The sequence below is a fragment of the Hylobates moloch genome, unplaced genomic scaffold (assembly GCF_009828535.3).
Source record: "Hylobates moloch isolate HMO894 unplaced genomic scaffold, HMol_V3 SCAFFOLD_9, whole genome shotgun sequence".
Taxonomy (NCBI): Eukaryota; Metazoa; Chordata; class Mammalia; order Primates; family Hylobatidae; genus Hylobates; species Hylobates moloch.
In genome coordinates this window covers 121,337,676-121,358,409 of record NW_026652284.1, presented here as the reverse complement: position 1 = coordinate 121,358,409, position 20,734 = coordinate 121,337,676, and positions in this window count along the sequence as shown.

The following is a 20,734-nucleotide window of genomic DNA, read 5'->3' as shown; positions in this document are numbered from 1 at the left end:
GGCCCAACCCTGCTCCTTCTGAAAGATTCAGCACAGCTGCCATATCCCCTAGGAAATATCCTCCTGCACGCAGAGGTCAATGGATGTTGGCTCCAAGCAGAGGCTGAGAATGTTGATGGTTTGAGCTATACCATCTCTATGCCAAACTGTTGCCCCATGGAGAAGCAAGAGGCCGCAGGAAAGCTGTCCCCTTCTGCTGGGGACAGTACCAAGCAGAGTTTAAGGTTGTGGCTTCTCAATATTGTCCCAGTCGCGTGGAGCCAGCTACAAAATTTGTGGAACTCAATGCAAAGCAAAAATGTGGCACTCCTTGGCTGGGCATGGTGGCTCACACCTGTAATCCCAGCACTTTGGGAGGCTGAGGCAGGCAGATCACTTGAGATCAGGAGTTCCAGACCAGCCTGGCCAACATGGCAAAACCCCGTTTCTACTAAAAATACAAAAATTAGCTGGGTGTGGTGGTGGATGCCTGCAATCCCAGCTACTCAGGTGGCTGAGGCAGGAGAATCGCTTGAATCTGGGAGATGGATTCAGTGAGCTGAGCTCATGCCACTGCACTCCAGCCTGGGAGACAGAGTGAGATCCTGTCTCAAAATAAAAAGGAAGTGTGACACTCCAATAGGAGGGGGAAAGGGGAAAAATGGAAACTATCTCCCCGTGCATGGCCATCACCCCAACCCATGGTGAAGGACAACCCCAAAAAGATGCACCCTTAGTACCCAGACATGTTTGGTACCTGGCTCAGAGGTAGGTGCCATGCTGCTGCCAGCCAAGGATGGGGACAGCCACTGTGGTGCCCCACCCCAGACACTGTGGGAGGCAGTGTTGCCACCACTAGGGGTGAGCATAGGAAGAATGAGCTGGGCATGCCCAGGGCACTGGGACTAACACAGGGAGACAGGGAGGGGGCAAGGGCGGGGCCATGTGTGAGCTGAGGCTCCAAGCCCTGGTGTGTGCTCCATTTTCTTATCAGACTTCGCTTACACAACACAGATTCAAGGATACAATTATTAAGAATTTTAGGTTGGTGACTGCAGAGTATTAACCCTCAATCATAGGTCCCTCTTCTGAACATGAGGCCTTCTGTGACTGCAGTGGTCACATGCTCCGGAAGCCAGTCCTACAGGCACACTCTGCTCCGTCTGCCAGACACGGCAGCCTGGGCCTGGCCGCCCACTTCCCGCAGACGTGGCCCTGCCCATCCGTCAGGATGGCAGCTGTGGGTCAGGCCCCGGCCAGTCTCCAGCAGTTCTCACAATAGTCTCCGGGAAGGCTTGTCCAACACATTCTGGGCGGCCAGCATTTTCTTGGGCCATAATGGCCCCAAGAGAACAACCAAGAAGTCCAGGCCCTTGTCAGAAATACTTCTTTTGTTTGTTTGTTTGTTTTTTTCCTGAGAGGGAGTCTCACTCTGTTGCCCAGGCTAGAGTACAGTGGCGTCATCTTGGCTCACTGCAACCTCTGCCTCCTGGGTTCAAGCGATTCCCATGCGTCAGCCTTCCAAGTAGCTGGGATTAGAGACATGCGCCACCAGGCCCAGCTAATTTTTGTGTTTCTAGTAGAGACGGGGTTTCACCATGTTGGCCAGGCTGGTCTCGAACTCCTGACCTCCAGTGATCTGCTCGCCTTGGCCTCCCAAAGTGCTGAGATGACAGGCGTGAGCCACCGCACCCGGCCAGAAATACTTCTCTTATCCCCTACCCCACCGGCCTGATGCCATCCCACCCCACACACCAGGTCCCCAGCTGCACCCTTCACACTGACAAGAATCTCAACAGAGAGCTGTTCACGAGCCCACAGGCCCCCTCCCCAGATGGAGAAGCCAGTTCAGAGCTTCAAAGCCACAGAGCTGGAGAGAGGGTGAGCTGGGCCACACCCTGAGCTGGAGCTGTCAGACCTGAAAAGCTGTGCTCCTATCGGGCCCTTCCCCCGTCTCCACATTTGCAAGGCCAGGCCCAGCTTCCTTCCTGGCTGGGCTGTTGCTATTTTCCCCCCTGCCATATGTACCTGTTCACTGCATTGACATTAATTATTCAAGAGCAAAATGAGCACGTGCTTCTGAATAGCTAGCACATCTCCATGTGCCTAAGACGGCTCTCCGACGCAGTTTCCTGTAAGGCAGGCAGCAGTCCCGGGCCCACTGCTCAGCCTTTGCCTCCCTGTCTTTGGTTAGTAGCTACATTTCCCCCCTTTCCTCTTTTGGTATGTTTCCCTGTTCTTATTAGATTTCTTCGCAGTGGCTCATGCATTTTGATGTCCAGTTAGTAATTTCTGCCTCCAGGAGGGCCGACCAGTACGGAGCCGCCCCCACACTCCCCGCAGCCTCTCAGGCCTTACCCATCCTGCTGGTGGTCACCCTGATCTGCACTGATGAGAGGGGCAGGCGAGCCCCAGAGCTCCAGGAAGCACAAACTCCTTATCTATTTCCTCCCAGCCATTGTTTTGTCTTAAAATAGGAGTACAACACTAACATATTTTGCAGGCCGGCATGCTTGGTGGATGGAATAAATGTTATAGAATGCACTGACAGGGGCCACGGGAGGGCTGCAGCAGTGGGAAAGACAGGGACTTCGGAGCTGGGTTACCTGGGTTCCAAACCTGGCTCTGCACCTATCGGCTGTGGACTCCTGGGCCAATTACCCAATCTGGGCCTCAGTGTTCTCATCTGTAAAATGGAAGTAACAGGAGTAACTACCTCACAGGGTTGCTGGGAAGTTTAAATGCGTTAAGACTGGTAAAGCAATCCCAATAGGGCCTGGCACATAGAAGTGTTATACAAGCGTTTGCTAGATAATTGACACTTTCCTCTTTCCCTTTTGAGATCTGGACCAAATGAGAAGGAAATTGGAGATCTGAAGATCAGCTTTATCACGTTAGGGCTGAATTTGAGAAGAAGGCTTGACTCACAGCCACACTCATACACCCCCATAAGAATTCAGCATGCCTCCTGCTGCAGGCTTGCTGGGGACTGTTCTGGAAGCTCCCTGTGTCCCCCTCACCCTCCACCAAGGCTGGCAACCTAAGGACACGGCAGGCTGGTAAGGGAAAGAGCTGATGGGGCTGAGCATGCCCCGTGCTGACGCCCAGTCTCAGGGTTCCCGAATCAGACAAGCTGCTCCCCCAAAAAGACGGCACAGGAGAGGCCAGAGCAATCCTCCCCTTCTCTCAGACTTGGGGGTTTGAGAACAGCTGGGGAGCATTCCTATCTACCGAGGACTACTAATGATGGTCACGTATCAAACACCTGCTGTGAATCGCACAATGGGTCTTGTTGCTCTTCACAACAGTTTTACCAGGAAGCACCACCCTTCTAATTCTTCAGATAAAGCCATCAAGACTCACAAAAGTTAGGTGACTTGCCCAAGGTCACACACAAGGAAACAGCAGACCTAAGATGGCTGTCTGGAGTTCTTTTTTTTTTTTTTCCGAGACGGAGTCTCACTCTGTTGCCCAGGCCCACCCCCTCCTGGGTTCAAGCGATTCTCCTGCCTCAGCATCCCAAGTAACTGGGATTACAGGCATGCGCCACAACGCCCGGCTAATTTTTATATTTTTAGTAGAGACGGGGTTTCGCCATGTTGGCCAGGCTGGTCTCAAACCCCTGACCTCAGGTGATCGGCCCGCCTCGGCCTCCCAAGTTTCTGGGATTACAGGTGTGAGCTATGGCACCCTGCCAGCTGCCTGGAGTTCTAAGACATGTGCTCTCCCCCACCCCACCCTAACCCTCGTTCCACGTGAGTAAAGTGCAGGTTCACAATCGTTCGGGGAAGAGATTGCAGAGTTTGGTAACAGGCAGTGAGTACTGTCCCTTTCCTGCGGGAGAGAAAATGCTCTGGGCATTGACGCTCTGTCCAGGATCGAGACACGATGTGGTGAAGGTGATGGCCCACACCTGCCGTCTCTTCTCTTAAATGTGTCCCAGCAGCAGCTGGGGAGCGGGTGTCCTCACGGGGCTACACAGGTGCTTCTAAGGGGGCGTGGCAGACGAGAGAGACAGAGCCCTACCACTAAGCCCCGGGGGCCCAGGCTCCCAGGTTCTGCCTCTGAGACCCAGACACGACGTGGCGTGACTGTCGCTGTCCTGAGGGGAGAACGAGAAAGAGCAGGAACAGAGAGTAAGGACCTCTGGAATCTCTCAGGGAGACGCCGTGACTCACCAGGTGGACAGGCTCAGAGCAGGCACGCCGAGCAGCAGGGCCAGCACACGGAAGGCCTGAGAGGAGGATCAGTCATGTGATTTGGGTGCAAGCAACAGAAACGAACTCTGGCTGACTTTAGCTCCAAAGGGATGCCTTGGACAGATGTAGATAGGTCAGCTCTCACAGGGAAAAGGAGGGCCAAGAACTAGGCTTCAGGTAGCCCAGGAACTAGGGCAGCCCTGCGTGGGTGGCCTCTGCCTGGTGGGCCTGGCTTCTTCACCTTTTCGGAGGTGATGAGGAGCCACCGAGGGTCTGAACAGGAGTTTGTGCTCTTGGAGCATGGCTTGTGGGGAGCAAGAGGCCAGTGTGGGAAACTATTACCATAATACCCAACAGAAGGGAAGAAAGCCTGACCTAGAACAGCACCGATAAAGAAGGAGATCATGGGGGGATGGGCTAGAAAGATTGAGGAGGTAGAATGGACAGGGACTGGTAGCCGGTTGGAAGAAGGGAATGGGGGTAGAGAGAAGAGCTGGGGAGGTTCTGGGTGGCAGTACAGGTTCCAGGAGCAGGAAGAGCCTGGTGGAAGAGGGGAGGGCTTCTGTTTGGGGTGTGTTGACCATGTTGAGCTTGATACGCCAGCTGGACATCTGGGTCTGGAACTCTGGGCAGAGATGTGGCCCAAGGTCCAGATTTGGGGGCCATCAGGGCAGGGTGACCAAGGAGACTGCATGAGAATCATCAGAAGTGCAGCAAGCCCAGAAGGAGGGGAGAAAAGCTGGGCCTGGGGCCACGCCCTCATCACTCCCTGCCCCTCGAGGCCCAGCCTCCGCAGTCCTGACCCCTGAAGCGCACGCTGTGGTCTGCACAGGCCTCTGGGCTCTGCTGGCACCTGGTGAATGCTCTACTGGAGCCTAAGTGACCTCTGCTTCTTTGCTCTTCCAGAGCACCCGGCCTAGCACTCAGCACATAGTAGGTGCTCAGTGAATACCTGTACCTGGACTTAATTGGAGGGAGACAGCTGGGTGCAGCAGGTGCTGTCTGTATGCCAGAACTCACGCATCTTCAGGGATGACCTGGAGAGCGGTGTCCACAGCTGGGCACGCTTTCTGCCTCCCAACCCTTTAAGGCAAACAACTATGTTTATTTGAACAAGAAACCTCAACTTGGCATATCCGTGAACAGAAAGGGAATATAGGCTGACACATCCCTTCCAGCTCTCAAATCCTATGCTCTCTTGAGAAATACAAACAAATCAACACATTTCAGTACAGGCTACCCACTCCCACCAAAGGAGGATCCCAAGGGCGATGAGTACACAGTGTTCTGGCTGGGTTTGACATCAAATTCTTGCCTTACAACCCCTCATTCACCGGCACCTTGTGCCTGCCATGATCCTAACTCAGCATCCTTTGATCCCAACACCCTTGTCAAGGGTGCCTTGGCCAGGCCTGCTTCTCACAGAATGATCTGGGGCTCTGGTCTCATCTACATGAAATCTCAGCTGGTTCATAACACCAAGTGCCTTGCAATTTGTCTTCGAAATCTGCTGGCTACTATAAGTCACTCTGTCGGAGGTGGGGAATTTTCCCAAAGCGTTGTTTTAAAACAGGCAAAATGATTTATTTGCTGAGCACCCACTGCCAACTTTGCACTTCGTGCACAAACAAGGCTTCATCCTTGCCCACGGAGAGAGCTGTCGGTGGGGACTGCTAATGGCCTGTCACAGGCTAAATGTCACCCTTTTGTGAATTCATAGTTGACAGACCAGGAAAGTGAGGCTGAAGAGGGCAAACCGGCTTATGACTCCTGGCTCTGTATTCTTGTATTCTTTCCTCCAAGGCAAAGAAAAACCTGCATTGGCTTTTCACCAAAAACCAGAGAGCTGCTGCTTTTCCTGTCTCTGAGGCATAGATTGCATTTCCATCCCACTGAGTCACCTGGGTCTTTTCCAGGTGGAGATGGCAATTACCAACCATGGCAAACCCAGAGTTACCAGGCCTCTGGTGGAGGTGGTTCTGGGCTGCAAACAAATCTCAATTTTAGAAAGCTTAAGTCCTTCTTATCCAAAGGAGTTTACAGGTTAGGCAAGTCAAGAAATACAAAACAGCCAGGTGCAGCAGCTCATGCCTGTAATCCCAGCTCTTTGGGAGGCTGAGGCGGGAGGATCACTTGAGGCCAGGAGTTTGATACCAGCCTGGCCAACGTAGTGAAACCCTGTCTCTACTAAAAAATACAAAAAAAATTAGCTGGGCGTGGCGGCGGCCCCAGTAGTCTCAGCTACTCAGGAGGCTGAGGCATGAGAATCACTTGAACCTGGGAGGCAGAGGTTGCAGGGAGCTGAGATCACGCCAGTCACTCAACAAACACTGAATTCAGAATGTGGTAATCTACATTCTTAGCCGGGTTCTGCCCAGATCTGCTGCGTTCCCCATGTGCCTCTGTGCTGATTTGCTGAATGCCACAAGTGAGTCATTTACCTTGCTATGCCTCAGTTTCCAACTTAGTGTGATCATACCGGTTAGAAACACTGTAAGAAAGACTAGATATCGTCTGCAGAGTGTTACTGTCTTTGGGGGGTTGGGTGTCAGGCATGTCATGTTAGGTGCAAATGACAGTTAAGAAAAATAAAAACATTCCCTGCCTTTAGGAATGCCCAGGGTAGAACCTGGGGGTGGGGAGGGGGCAAGAGAATAATTAAAACAAAGGATAACAGAGCTAGACATGGGGACTCTTTGGGAGCATAGAGCACAGCATTGCACCCAGACTGGGGAACCTGAGCTGGGGGCTTCCTAGAGGAAGTGACAACTGAGCAGAGTTGAGAAAGATGGGTGAGGAGGGCAGGCCAGGCCTAGGAATGGGCCAAGGGCCTTTGTTGCAGCGGGAGCAGCTTGAGCAGAGGCAGAGAAGCTGAACGGGGGGAGATAACTTTGAGGAGTGGAGCTGAGAGTTTATGGGGGCTGGAGGAGGCGGCTAAAGCAGTGGGTAGAGGCCAGATTCAGAAGGGCCTCGGGAACCAGGGGAGTGGACACTGGCACCCACATGGGCTGCTGCTGAATGCGGGTTGAGTCGGCTCCAACCTGGTAACGGGAGCATGGGGACAGGATAGAGGGAGCCGAGCTAAGGAGCGATCCCTGATAGTTTCAGACCTGCCTGCGGAAAACTGCAGGGACACCGGATCCAGCGTGAGATCATCCACACTCTTAGTTGGATTCTGCCTAAAACTCCAGTGCCCACACGGCTCTGGTGTTTATTTGCTGGATGCTACAATTGAGTCACTTGCCTTGCTTCATTCAGTCTCCCACTTTGGGTGACCATCCTGGTTACCAACACTGTTGACAAGTGATATGGTTTGGATCTGTGTCTCCACCCAAATCTCATATTGAAATGTAATCCCCAATGCTGGAGGTGGGGCCTGGTGGGAGGTGACTAGATCATGGGGGTGGTTTCTGATGGCTTAGCACTATTCCCCAGTGCTGTCTCCTGATTGAGTTCTCAGGAGCTATAGCTGTTTAAAGTTGTGTAGCATCTCCCCCCACCCTTGCCCCTGCTCCAGGCATGTAAGAGGGCCTGCTTCCCGTTTGCCTTCCACCCTGACTGTAAGTTTCCTGAGGCCTTTCCAGAAGCAGAAGCCGCTTTGCTTCCTTACAGCCTGCAGAATCGGTATCTCTTTACAGCAATGCAAGAATGGCCTCATACAACAAGGATGCTGTGGGAACGATGCGTCTGCAGAGTGTTAGGGTGTTCAGGGGAGTGGGTGCAGACTTTTCCCCTGTCATTTATTGGTAGCTCTGGTGCTCGTGAACTCCTCCCAGCCCCGCTGCTAAACTATGTGCAGTGCCTGTGGGTTGTCACACACATTAATTATCTGGTGAAGGTTATAAATGACCACTTGCTTTAGCTAGATAACTTTCAAGAAAAGGGCTTAATCACCATCACAGTTAAATGCAATAGCATAAAGCTGGAGAAGATGAAAAGGAAAATTGCTCAAGCTAAAGAAAAAATGACATTTCAGAAGAAGCAGAAGTAGAGAGGAAGACCAATTGTAATTTAGAGTGACAACAGGCCAGATGACATAATTGCTGGCTTCTGGGTTGTTTCATGTTAGAAGGAGGCAGGTACACACCAAGCCAGACAAGAGAACCTAGGGCAGGGGACAAAAGGTTTGACCCTAGGCAATCTCTTAACCTTGCTGTGCCTCAGTTTTCTGATCTATAAAATGAAATAACATCTAATATGTAAGTGACAATGAGAGAATATGAACTCACATGCCTGAGATCTAACAGGTGCTCAAAGACTGTAGTCATGATCATTGAGATTCATGGCAGAGGCACAGAATTAATCAGTGCTTAGAATGAATTTCATTTTGCTGGTCTAAGATAGAGCTTTGTTTTAAATGGCCACGTCTTATTTGTTTGCAAATCATGACAGTGTCATCTTATCAAATGAGATGGCATGTGGACAGACAATGGTATGCTTATAAATTAACAACAGGCTCTTGGTGGGGGGGATCCTGATTTATGGTGTTTGTCAGTTTCCATAGTGTAAATATTTCCGCCATGACCAATTTCAGGCTATCAATGTGACGTTACTGAATGCAGAGCTGGGAAGAAGGAGGCATGGTAGCTCATTATTACATAGTTTTATTCCCACCATACGGATAACGATAGACAAGAGCATAGGTAAGAGTACTATGTAGTAAAATAGTTAGGGAGTGCTGTGTTGTAAATAGTTTTTACCTTTTTTTTTTTTTTTTTTTTGAGACAGAGTCTCTCTCAGTTGCCCAGGCCCAGGCTGGAGTGCAGTGGTGCAACCTTGGCTCACTGCAACCTCCGCCTCCCGGGTTCAAGAGATTCTCCTGCCTCAGCCTCCCAAGTAGCTGTGATTACAGGCACCCGCCACCATGCCCAGCTAATTTTTGTATTTTTGTTAGAGATGGGGTTTCACCATGTGGGCCAGGCTGGTCTCAAACTCCTGACCTCAAGTGATCCGCCTGCCTCGGCCTCCCAAAAATCCCAATCCCAAAGCTAGGATTACAAGTGTGAGCCACCATGCCTGGCCACCTTTGTTTTTAATATAATTTATTGTTTAAAAATGTCTGTGTTTAACAGTCGCGTCTCATGAGTCAGCATAGCTAGCTCCGACACTCACCGCTTCACGCAGAGTACCTGGTGTGGAGGGCGGTACACAGCAAGAGCTCAATTTATGTCTATCCCTTTTCTCCAGCTCTGACATCGTCTCACCGGCTATGAGGTGAGAGGAAAAGAGAGAAGAGGGGAACGATGGTGGAAGAAAATGCAAGAGGAACCATGGTAAGATGGAGCATGAGCTCGGTCTGGAAGGTTCTGGACCCTTCAGAGATGGAGAATTTCCATAAAATGAACTAAAGTGTGGATCCATGGGGGATGCTTGTCTCTTGTGGCTGCCTTACGCCAACCCTCTTCCACCAGTATGAGACTCCCAGGGAGTGGACAGGACTCTTCCTCCCACTATAGAAACCCAGCAAGGATTCTCCTGCTCTCTCCTGGCAGCCAGGGCACCGAACTACACCAGCCAATTGAATGCACCTAGACCTAGGTGGAAGTTTCATTCTTGAGCAGTGATGGGAAGATAAGATCACTGGAAGAATAGATTCCTGGCCGGGTGTGGTGACTCATGCCTGTAATCTCAGCACTTTGGGAGGTCGAGGCAGGCGGATCACTTGAGGTCAGGAATTCAAGACCAGCCTGACCAACATGATGAAACCCCATTTCTACTAAAAATACAAAAATTAGCTGGGGGTGGTGGTGCATGGCCTGTAGTCCCTACTACTCAGGAGGCTGAGGCAGGAGAATCGCTTGAACCTGGGAGGTGGAGGTTGCAGTGAGCTGAGATTGCATCACTGCACTCCAGCCTGGGTGACAGAGTGAGCCTCTGTCTCAAAAAAAAAAAAAAAAAAAAAAAAAGACTAGATTCCAGATGGTATATGTGGCAGGGCAGGGATTCTTCTAGAAGGCCCCCAATCTCCTGCTCCTCAGTTTCCCTTTGACTCACTGAGTACCCCCTGGCATCCTTCTGTGGCAGATCCTCCTGGGTGCTTCCTCAATTTCATTCTCTCCAATTTTTTTTTTCTAATTTGTGATTTGCTGGCTAAAAGACTTCATTTCCCATCCTCCCTTAAAGCTGGTGTGGCTGTGTGAGTGACTTCCTGCTTAAGGAGTGTATACAAGAGCATTAGGTGGAGCCTTCGGGAAAGTGCCATTTGGCTCCTCCTCCTTCTTCCTTCCTGCTGCATGGAACGTGGAAGCAATGGCTGGAGCTCTAGCAGCTATCCTAGATCTTGAGATGATCTTGAGAATGGAAGTCATGCTTGGTGGAGCAAAAACACAGAGTCTGGGGCTCTGATACACTTATGGAGTCTCCAGATCAGTTCTCTTCTTTTGCCTCTGGGTTTTGTGTAACAAAATTAACCCCTGTATTTTCCCTATTGTAGTTGGGACTCTTTAACCACAGCTGAAGCTAATCCTACCAATACACCTTCCAATAAACTTCTTCTTGGGTTGGTTTCTGTAGCTAGCAGCCTTACTGACTCACATTCCATTTGTTCCCTCCTCCACAGTCTCAAGGCCCACATTCTGGCCAGCCAAGTCTGGCCTGCCTTGTTAATGACCCAGCCAAGCCTGCCCTCCTCCCCAAAGGACATGTCATCTCACAATCCTGTGTCATCTCACATGCTGTGCCTTCTGCCAGGGATGTCCTTCCCTGACCTTGTCTACTTTCAATACTCGATGCAAACATCACCTCTGCAGCAACATGGCTTGGATGGCTCTGTGTCATAATTACCTGTTTACTTGTCTGTTCCCCACCAGACTGTGAGCAACCTGGTGTTTAGCATGCTGCGCAGCGATTCCTGGGGCTCAACGCATGTGGCTTGAATGAGGGAATGAACACTATAGTCATGCGAGGCGATCTCAAGTGTTATAACTAGATCCATCAATCTCTTGCCCAGGCCTGCTGCCTACCTGGCTGTTTTCACGCATGGAAGAGATTTCCGTGCGTCACCGCGGCTCATTTCCTGCCATGAGGCACTGCTGTCCCTCATCCATTCCAAACACTGGTCCGATTTTGAATGGATGATGTGAGACTTGAAGGTGTTTGGGACATTAACAATGTCCCTAAAAGCAATAGAATAAGTAATGGATTATTACTCAAAGCAAAATAAATAAGTATCCATCCCTACTGATATAAATGACTGAATAAATTAACAAATATGGGAGGAGACAAATCTCTTATGCAGAAGAATCCCAGATTATTTATGTGGATACCCCGCCCTCACAGCTGGGGGAGCATCACTCTTCATTCTTGAAGTATGGCTGAAGTATGGCTGCACATAGTGGCTTCTTCCCAAAGTGTACAGTTTTCCAGGGAGGGTGGGGAGGGTCACTGTAAGTTGGAGAAACCTGACAGACACTAGTTAGCCAGTGAACAAGATCAACACCAACAGTCACAATTCATGTCGATAGTACATGCCCTTGATAAGATATGAGAACAATGGCATTTACCTCGGTGGTCCTCCTCCTGATAACCTATAATTCCAGGCTTGTCAATGGAAAAAATCAGACAGATTCCAATGGTGGCTCATCCTACAATAACATCCAACCAGTAGTCCTCAACACTGTCAAAAAAAAACAAGAAAATTCTGCTGGGTGCAGTAGCATGCACCTGTAGTCCTAGCTACTCGAGAGGCTGAAGTGAGTGGATCCCTTGAGCCCAGGATTTCAAGGCTAGCCTAGGCCAGGTGCAGTGGCTCATGCCTGTAATCCCAACACTTTGGGAGGCCAAAGCGGGCAGATCACCTGAGGTCAGGAGTTCCAGACCAGCCTGACTAACATGGTGAAACCCTATCTCTACTAAAAATACAAAAATTAGGTGGGCATGGTGGTGCACACCTATAGCTACTCAGGAGGCTGAGGCATGAGAATCGCTTGAACCTGGGAGGCGGAGGTTACAGTGAGCCAAGATCACACCACTGCACTCCAGCCTGGGTAACAGAGTGAGACTGTCTCAAAAAACAAACAAACAAAAAAAAACAAAACAAAAGCTAGCCTAAGCAACATAGCAAGACCTCATCTCTCTCTCTGTCTTTTTTTCTTTTTTTTTTTTTGAAACAGAGTCTCATTCTTGCCCAGGATGGAGTGCGGTGGTGAGATCTTGGCTCACTGCAACCTCTACCTCTCAGGTTCAAGCGATTCTCCTGCCTCAGCCTCCCGAGTAGCTGGAATTACAGGTGTGTGCCACCATGCCTGGCTAATTTTTATATTTTTAGTAGAGATGGGGTTTCACTATGTTGGCCAGGCTGGTCTCCAACTCCTGACCTCAGGTGATCCACCTGCCTTGTCCTCCCAAAGTGCTGGGATTACAGGTGTGAGCCACCGCGCCTGGCCTCATCTCTTAAATGAATAAATAAAACAAGGAAATTCTGAGAAATGGTCAACGCCAAGAAGAGACTTAGGAGACATGATGATTGAATGTCATATGGTGTCCTGGATGGGATCCTGGGACTGAAAAAATACATTCGGTAAAAATGAAGGAAATATGAATTAATTATCGACTTTTGTTAATAATAATGTATCAATATTTGTTAACTAATTGTAACAAATGTATTTCACTAACGTAAGGTGTTAATAATAGAGGAAATTGGTGTGGAGTATATGGCATCTCTGTACCATCATCTTGATTTTTGTGTAAATCTAAAACTTTTCTAAAAAGATCTATTAAAAAGAAAAAATAATGTTCTCAAGACACTTGGGAGAGAAACAACAATAATAATATCTATTACTAATTGGGGGGCCCATAACTTCATATATGTTGCCAATGATACTTTTTTATTTTTATTTTTTTCATTTTAACTGCTGTACAATATTTATCTCAGTCAATGATCTTCAGCAACTCTATGGGTAGGTGTCTCTTATCAGTCATGGTCACTTATTAGCAATACAGGTCAACTCTGGCCGATTTCAAGATAACCAGAAAGGGGAGGACACAGCACAGTCCTAGAACTGAGGGACAGCACCAGGCAGCCAGGCCAGCTCTGCAGGAGCCATGCCGGTGCTCATGTGGGAGCTTGGGAGTACTGTCTCATGGAAATGCCTCAGTTCTGGTTGCCTTTCCTCTCTGAGACTCCAGAGTGGCATTTCTGAGAGAAAGTCAATGGCCCAGGAAGCTGGGTACCAACCTTGCCAACATCTCCAGTTGGGCCCACCCTTAGCCACCCTACGGGGCCCATGAAATGTAGGTGAGGCATGTTCCTGAGGGAAAAGCAGGGTTCTATTACCAGAATAAGGAGGCGAGGAGGGGATCTCCAGTATCCCTTCTCTTTCTACTGGCAACAAGCTCCCTTCCACTCCATGTTCCTGTGTTTTGGGTTGACTCTACCTCTAGTTTCAGGCCAGGTGTAGAACCCGAGCCCAGCCAACCAAAGCCAAGGAGACTTTGGCTTCAGTTGCTGGAAAAGGCGCAGGCTTTGCTACATGGGAGGGACAGGATGGAAACTGTGTGGATGGGGGCATTTTGTCATCACAAGGGGAGAACTATGTAAGACTTGAATGTAAGGCTGAGAGATGGAGTGAAAGTCCTCAACAGATATGCCTCGGTCAGCCTGACTCTGACTCTGAAGTTCCAAGAGTGAGTCAGTTCCCTTTTTTTTTTTTTTGTAAAAATGTATGATTCAATGATTTGTAGTATATTTAGAGTTATGCAACCATCACCATTAGCTCATTTAGCATGATATTCACGTTGCACTTGGCAGTTGAAGGATATTTTGAAACATTCAACCATTGTCTTTGGATTTGCATACTGTATATGCAAAAGTTGTGTATATTATATGCAGGTATACAGATTTTGTACATGCAAAAGTTGTGTATATTATATACAGGTAGAAGTAACATGTGAAGAATGACACCAATTCTTGATATTGCTGACTAGAAAAATATTAAATACGAGAATGCAAATAATTTTTGTTAAAATTTAAGCAAGATTTAATTATAATTTTCACATTAAATTTAAAAAAGTCAACTATATTTAAATTTGATATAAAATTAATATATTTTGATATAAAATTAATATATTTGATATTAATTAAGTATAGTTTGTACTTAACTTTTCATTTAATAGAAGATTTGGAATAGAAATACAGCCATAGAAACAAACAGTTGTTTTGTAAACATATATGAAAATATTAATTTTTTATTATTCACATTGCCCTTGTATATACTATTTTGGTGAAAGCATATTCAAATATGTACATTTTGAACAGAATCAAGTCTTTTTTATTTTTTATGGTTTTTTGTTTTTTTTTTTTTTTGAGACAGAGTCTTGCTCTGTCACCCAGGCTGGAGTTCAGTGGCGTGACCTTGGCTCACTGCAAGCTCCGCCTCCCAGGTTCACGCCATTCTCCTGCCTCAGCCTCCCGAGTGGCTGGGACTACAGGCACCTGCTACCACACGCGGCTAATTTTTTGTATTTTTAGTAGAGACTGGGTTTCACCGTGTTAGCCAGGATGGTCTCAATCTCCTGACCTTGTGATCCGCCCACCTCGGCCTCTCAAAGTGCTGAGATTACAGGCGTGAGCCACCGCGCCCGGCTATTTTTTATGTTTTTAACTTTTTTCTTGAGACAGGGCCTCACTTTGTTGTCCAGGCTGGAGTGTGGTGGTGCAATCTTTGCCCACTGCAGCCTCAACCTCCTGGGCTCAAGCGATTCTTCCACCTCAGCCCCCCGAGTAGCTGAGACTACAGGCATGTGCCACTATGCCATGCTAATTTTTGTATTTTTTGTAGAGACAGGGTTTTGCCATGTTGCCCAGACTGGTCTGGAACTCCTGAGCTCAATCGATCCGCCCTCCTCGACCTCCTAAAGTGCTGGGGATTACAGGCGTGAGCCACTACACCTGGCCCAAGTCTTCTTTTGTTAATCTTTATTTATTTTTTATTATTTTTTGAGACGGAGTTTCCCTCTTGTTGCCCAGGCTGGAGTGCAATGGTGCGATCTCGGCTCACCACAACCTCCGCCTCCTGGATTCAAATGATTCTCCTGACTCGGCCTCCCAAGTAGCTGGGATTACAGGCATGTGCCACCATGCCCGCCCGGCTAATTTTGTATTTTTAGTAGAGATGGGGTTTCTCCATGTTGGTCAGGCTGGTCTCGAACTCCCAACTTCAGGTGATCTGCCTGCCTTGGCCTCCCAAAGTGCTGAGAATCCAGGCATGAGCCACAGCCCCCGACCTTGTTAATCTTTTGAATTAATGCTGCCCACAGTTTGTTGCATGGAACTACAGCTGCTCTGCACACTGTTATCAACTCACAGCGGGAGAAGTACAGAGATTAAGAGTTTTAGAAACTTTCAAAGCAATTTGATGGAGTTGTTTTGAATCTAATAACAAAAATTGGCTCATGCCTGAAATCCCAGCACTTTGGGAGGCCGAAGTGGGAGGATCACTTGAGCCCAGGAGTTTGAGACTAGCCTGGGCAACAGAGCGAGACTCCATCTCTACAAAAAACAGAAAAAAAATTGGCTGAGTGTGGTGGCACACGCCGGTGTTCCAGCTAATCAGGAGGCCAGGGCAAGAGGATTGCTTGAGCCCAGGAGGTCAAGGCTACAGTGAGCCACGATCATACCACTGCATTGCAGCCTGGGAAACAGAGCGAGATCCTGTCTCAAAAAAAAAAAAAAAAAAAAAAAAATTTAGGCTTGTGTTTTTACGTCTTTACTATTTATTTATTTATTTATTTATTTATTTATTTATTTATTTATTTATCTGAGACAGAGTCTCTCTCTGTCACCCAGGCTGGAGTGCAGTGGCGTGATCCTGGCTCACTGCAACCTCTGCCTTCCGGATTCAAGTGATTCTCCTGCCTCAGCCTCCTGAGTAGCTGGGACTACAGGTGCATGCCACCACGCCCAGCTAATTTTTGTATTTTTGGTAGAGGTGGGATTTCGCCATGTTGTCCAGGCTGGTCTCGAACTCCTGACCTCAGGTGATACGCCCACATTAGCCTCCCAAAGTGCTGGGATTACAGGCATGAGCCACTGCACCTGGCCTATCTTTACTTTTTAAATTCTTCATTTCTAATTTTTAATTACATTTTACAAAAGTATGAGTCCACACAACATGAAAAGAAAGAACTGCTCCACACTACAGACAGTTTGAGAAGCATTGCTTTAAATCATTGAGAATTAGTACAAGTTAGGTGGGGTCTGGTGGCTCACACCTGTAATCCCACCACTTGGAGAGGCCGAGGCGAGACGATGGCTTGAGCTCAAGAGTTCGAGACTAGCCTGGACAACATGGCAAAACCCCATCTCAACAAAAGATACAAACACGCACCTGTAGCCCCAGCTACTCGGGAGGCTGAGGTGGGAGGATCACTTGAGCCCAGGAGGCAGAGGTTGCAGTGAGCTGAGATTGTGCCACTGCACTCCAGCCTGGATGACAGAGCGAGATCCCATCTCCAAAACAAACAAACAACCAACCAACCCCGAAAATACAAAAATGGAGCTCAGAAAAAACAAACAAACAAACAAAAGACAAAGCTGAGAAGAAGAAAGAAATGGGAACACTTCTAAGTGGCAGTCTGTTTAAATTTTACAAACTGGAAACAGTGGAAACCTTCTGTTGAACATCATTCCAACACAATTTGCAAGACTTGCAAAGAGGACATTTCTTTCATGAGGAGTTAATACTAACCAAAACAATACAAAAGATCAAGAAAGGGAACTTTAGGCTGGGCATGGTGGCTCACACCTGTAATCCTAGCACTTTGGGAGGCAGAGGCGGGTGGATCACCTAAAGTCAGGAGTTAGAGACTAGCCTGGACAACATGGTGAGACCCCAACTCTACTAAAATAGTACAAAAATTAGCCGGGCATGGTCGTGCATGCCTGTAATCCCAGCTACTTGGGAGGCTGAGGAGGCATGAGAATCACTTGAACCCGGGAGGCAGAGGTTGCAATGGGCCAAAATTGCGCCCCTGCACTCAGGTCTGGGCAACAGAGCGAGACTCTGTCTCAAAAAAAAAAAGAAAAAGAAAGGGAATTTTATCAGTTCCATGACTGGAATTGGTTTGATGGCATCCCTGCAACTGCATGGTCTTTATAAAGTGAAGAATTTATGGCAGGGAGAAGCCGCGTGGGCCTCACCTAGACTCTCTTCCTAGTCGCCCTCAGGGCAGGCACGAAGACACAAGCCTGTTCCAGCAGGTGCTGTGGTGCTGTGAGCACCGTTTCAGAGCCAGACAAGCTGGGTTTGAATCCTGACTCTGCTCCTTACTTGCTGGGTAGACTGGGGCTGGATAGCCATCACCTTCTGGACTCAATTTACCCATCTGTAAAACATGCTTAGTAATACTTATCTAAGGCAGTCGTGAAAAGTAAAGGAGATAATGAATGCTTTGGGGCAGAATTCCCCAGAAAATGTGAACATTTTTCCCTTCTAAAGGCTGTTGTAGGGACAGTAGCAGGTACAGAGTACTCGTTAGCTCTGGATGAATTGTGATTGGAGCCTTTGCTACCAGGTCTAGAACAAAGGGGTATCTCAGGTCAGGAGGGTGGGGGATTGTTCCTGGCCTGGACCTGCTGAGCCTTGCGGAGGGGAGGATTTTCCTTCACACATAGTATTTTGAAGGAGGGGGTGTGGGGGTGGGAGTGGGCTTGGGGCCCAGGCCAGGGAGCAGTATCCCTGGGACAGACCCCCATGGTGAGGTCCTGCTCGAGGCAGCTCAGCCTCCAGACAGGGCTTCTCACTTCCACTCGGGGGAACTTGTGGGCACTGAGTATGGGTGAGACCTAGAAAAGGCCCTGTTAGTGCCTCTTGTGCCACAGAGCCCTGGAACACCCTGGTGGGGTAAAGTGGGGGAGATCTATGTGAGCAGGAGGGGCTGGGATGCTCCCCAACCTAGGAAGAGTTGTTCCCACGTCCCCACAGGAGATGGGCACCCACTGTGGGACCCCTCTTCCCCCACCTCTGCATTCCTGCATTACGTGTCTATGGAAAGTGAAATTTCAACTTGTAGTAAAACCTGCATAGAGGCCAGGCGTGGTGGCTCACGCCTGTAATCCCAGCATTTTGGGAGGCTGAGGTGGGAGGATTATTTGAGTTCAGGAGTTCGAGACCAGCCTGGCCAACATAGTGAAACCCTGTCTCTACTAAAAATACAAAAATTAGCCGGGCACGGTGGTGGGCACCTGTAATCCCAGCTACTTGAGAGGCTGAGGCATGAGAATCGCTTGAACCCAGGAGGCAGAGATTGCAGTGAGCTGAGATTGCGCCACTGCATACCAGCCTAGGCAATAGAATGAGACTCAGTCTCAAAAAAATACAAAAACAAAAACAAAAAACCTGCATAGCCTAATTATCCTGTGAGCCCAGAATGTTCCTGAATAGTGACCACAGATTTGTTTTGCTCACTCCTGGGCAAGCCGTAAGTGGTGACTGTGGCCTCGGCAGAGGGCAAGGGCCCATTTGACTTTATATGAGACAGAACTTGGAGGTGGGAATCTGTCTTCAGCCCCCTCCTCTACCCCTGCCTTCCTTCTGGATGTCTTCCCTAGGGGCATCCCCTGCCCCTGCCTTCTGCTCTTCCACTTTACAGAGGAGGAAGCTGAGACTCCAGGAGGTTGAGCAGCCTGCTTGGGGCCATGGGGTTGTCACATGGGGGAGCTGGGATTGGAGGCCAGGTCTGTCAGACCCTTTCTCCATTCCGCCACTCTCCAGATTCTTGAGGCCCAGCATGCCCTGGCAATGTAGGAGGCCCATAGCTCCCAGAGGCACATCTTACTGGATCGAAAAGTATCTTAGGCACCTGTCCCCTGGGTCTCACTTTCTCTCATCCCAGCTTCTCCAGACAGATCTGCAGGGTGGTGTCAGCTGTGATGTGGGTAGGAACCTGGGCTTCAGTGTCTCTTCAGTGATATCAGCTTCCACGCCCCCATGACTGTGCATCCACCCCTGGCCTTAATGTGTGTTTCTGCTTCTCCAGTGTGAGTGAGCCCCTCCTGGGAGGGAGCCCTTAGCCAGCCAGGGAGGTGGGGGGCTTTTCAAGGGGGAACTGCTCCCAGGCTCAGTGCAGCTGCTCTGCCAACACACAGGAAGCTCTTCCTGAAAGCTTCCCACGCAAGGTCAGCGCTCAGCCCATCTGGCGCAGTGCAGGAAGGGGAGAAGCCAAATTGTGTTCTCTGTTTTGTTTTTTTTTTGTATGGGATATGAATGCATCAGAGACTGCGCTGGGGAGAGGAAGGAGCACAGGCTTTGCAGTTGGACAGATGCAGCCTTGAATTCCAGCCCTGCTATCTGACTCATTGCTTCTTCTTTTTTTTTTTTTCTGAGCAGTAGCTTTCTTTTCCTTTTTTTTTTTTTTTTTTTTTTGAGATGGAGTCTTACTTCTTCGCCCAGGCTCGAGTGCAATGGCCCAATCTCAGTTCACCGTAACCTCTGCCTCCTGGGTTCAAGCATTCTCCTGCCTCAGCCTCCCAAGTAGCTGGGATTACAGGCACGTGCCAGCACACCCAGCTAATTTTTGTATTTTTAGTAGAGACAGGGTTTCACTGTGGTTGGCCAGGCTGGTATCGAACTCCTGACCTCAAGTGATCCGCCCGCCTGGGCCTCCCAAAGTGCTGGGATTATAGGCGTGAGCCACTGCGCCCAGCCATCTGAGCAGTAGTTTTCAAATTTATAAAATGGAGGTGCCGATAATAGCGTCTACATCACAGGGTTGCTGTGAGGTCTAGAGACAGTGTATACAGGTTCTGACCCACAGAGACTGAGAGAAGTCAGCCTTCCTTGACTGTGCTCTGGTGGTCCTTTGAATACCCCCTCCATCATCATGCAAATTATTAGTAATCCATAAAGCAATGCTATAGTCAATCAATAACACTTATATATGCTAAGCACCCTGCTGTTTTATGAGAATGGTTTGTTTCCTCTACAACCTATTTTTTTTTTTTTTTGAGATGCAGTCTTGCTCTGTTGCCCAGGCTGGAGTGCAGTGGCACCATCTCCACCCACTGCAAGCTCCGCCTCCCAGGTTCACGCCATTCTCCTGCCTCAGCCTCCTGAGTAGCTGGGACTACAGGCACCCGCCACCAAGCCCAGCTAATTTTTTTGTATTTTTAGTAGAGACGGGGTTTCACCGTGTTAGCCAGGATGGTCTCGATCTCCTGACCTCATGATCCACCCGCCTTGGCCTCCCAGAGTGCTGGGATTACTGGTGTGAGCCACCGCGCCCGGCTTCTCTATAACCTAATTTTAATGTACATCCTTTAGAGCCTCCAACCTTCACAGGTTTATTGGTGAATGGTTAAACTTGAGCCTGGGTCTGTGCCAATGTTCATCTTACTCTTAAGCCTGAGTTCTTAGGCACCGCAAAGTGTGCCCAAGAGGTAAGACAAGCCACTGTTTCCTAGGTTTGTCCCTTTTCCCCTGTTTGTATCTCTGTTTGCCCTTTTCCTTTGCATCACTTCTTCCTGCCCTTTTCTGATTTTCTTCTTTTATTAAGCATAATAATAACCAAAGCTGCCCTTCAAGAACGTCAATTTCAAATGTATCGTGGCAGAGTCCAGG